The sequence below is a fragment of the Crocuta crocuta genome, unplaced genomic scaffold (genome assembly GCF_008692635.1).
Source record: "Crocuta crocuta isolate KB4526 unplaced genomic scaffold, BGI_CrCroc_1.0 scaffold190, whole genome shotgun sequence".
Taxonomy (NCBI): Eukaryota; Metazoa; Chordata; class Mammalia; order Carnivora; family Hyaenidae; genus Crocuta; species Crocuta crocuta.
In genome coordinates, this window is record NW_027527955.1 from 4,109,168 (window position 1) to 4,111,165 (window position 1,998).

Below are 1,998 nucleotides of genomic sequence, written 5' to 3' on the forward strand. Positions count from 1 at the left end.
CAGGAGCCTGTTTCAGACTGTGTCTCCCTCTCTCTCTCTGACCCTCCCCTGCTCACCCTGTCTCTCTCTCTTTCTCTCTCTCTCAGAAATAAATAAAATATTAAAAAAAAATTTTTTTTTTAATTCTACTGCTTGGCTGGTCGCTGCTGTTGGCAGCGGGATCCAAGAGAAGGGCAAATGTCACAGTCCCTGTGACTGCCGCGCAGGCCCTGGTTCCCGCGCATCAGGATCGGCTTCTCAGCATGTTAATGCCTTTCCAATTTTCTGAAACAGTTGTTATTTTCCAAGCCGTGCTACATATCTCCACCGCAGCACGGCTGCTTGTTCACACTCAGTTTCCTCGGGAAGTCTCTGGCGAACGCCATCTGGCTTCTTGTGTTCCTCCCCTGCCTCCTCCTCAGGGGTCTTTAACTTCTCCCTCGGGCCTCCAAGGAGAAGGCCCCCCATGACTGTTAGTCCCTTTCAGCCAAAGCAGCAAGCTTGTGCCTTCAGTCCCTGCGGCATCATCCTGATGCTAAATCCGGGCCAGCGGAAATGGTGCTTAGCTGCCTCTCTCCTGGACTCATCAAAGTTTCATGATCCTTCTCAGGGAGGAGAGCCAGCGGGAGGAGGAGCTGTCGCTGTAGATGCATCCTGGTCTCATCCCCGACTTTGCTGTAAACCTCCCAGCTGGAGAAGCGCGTCTTACTCCTGTGTGCGTGTGTCTTCGGAGCCCAGGACAGCAGCCTCATTCCAAAGGGCATCAGGCAAATGTTTGCTGATGACTCATGAGTGAAGGGGTAAATGAGTGAAGAAGATTGGGAGGGGCTGATCATCCCTTCCTATTTTTAAAATTTTTTAAAAATGTTTATTCATTTTTGAGAGAGAGAGAGAGAACAAGCAAATATGGTAGGGGCAGAGAGAAAGGGAGACACAGAATATGAAGCAGGCTCCAGGCTCTGAGCTGTCAGCATAGAGCCCGATGTGGGGCTCGAGCCCACAAACCTGATCATGACCTGAGCTGAAGTCAGACGCTTAACTGACTGAGCCACCCAGGTACCCCTGGTCTTCCCTTCCTCTTAAGCATAGGCAATAGGTGAGCTGCAATTAGAAACTGTAGTGGGACAGGCAGCGGCGCTGCGGGTTCGGGCCACACCAGCGTCTGGTGGGGGAAGCCGCGGGCGTCCCGGTAGCAGAGGAGACAGCCCGGAACTGTCCGCATGAGCCAGCAGACGCAGGGATGCAGATCTTTGTGAAGACCCTAAGGGGCAAGACCGTCACCCTTGAGGTTGAGCCCAGTGACATCACTGAGAATGTCAAAGCCAAAATCGAAGACAAGGAGGGCATCCCACCTGACCAGCAGCATCCGATTCTTGCTGGCAAACAGCTGGAAGACGGCCGTGCTCTGTCAGGCTATAATCTCCTGAAGGAGTCCACCCTGCCCTTGGTGCTTCTCCTGCGGGCAGTGTCACTGAGCCTCCCCTCCGCCAGCTGGCCCAGAAACAACTGCGACAAGATGATCTGCCGCAAGTGTTATGCTCGCCTGCACCCCCGCGCAGTCAACTGTGGCAAGAAGTGCGGCCACACCAATAACTTGCTCCCCAAGAAGAAGGTCAAATGAGGCCCTTCCACTGCTCTTCCTTTGCCTGAAGGGCGGCCTCCTGCCCAAGCCCAAGGCCCTGGGGCCTCAATAACATTTCCCCTTCATTGACTGGAGCAAAAGGAAGGAGGGAGGGAAGGGAGGGAGGAAGGGAGGAAGGGAGGAAGGGAGGAAGGAAGGGAGGAAGGAAGGAAGGAAGGAAGGGAGGGAGGGAGGGAGGAAGGAAAGGGGGTATCCTAATGCACTAGCAGTGCTAGTAACGTGACCTGCACTGTTGTACACTCTCTGTCCTTTTCTTTTGTTACACTCATCAAATCTGTGATTACAGACAGCACCCACCTTTCATTCTGCCTGCCTCTTCTACTAGACTGTGAGCTCCGTAAGAAAGAAGGAAACTGGGCCCGTTTCCCTCCCGTGAC

General features: G+C 53.7%; 1 pseudogene; it reads left to right on the plus strand.

Annotated features, from left to right (window-relative positions):
* The first annotated feature begins 1,216 nt into the window (after positions 1-1,216).
* LOC144222129 (ubiquitin-ribosomal protein eL40 fusion protein pseudogene) lies at positions 1,217-1,600 on the plus strand (annotated as a pseudogene).
* Positions 1,601-1,998: the final 398 nt, after the last annotated feature.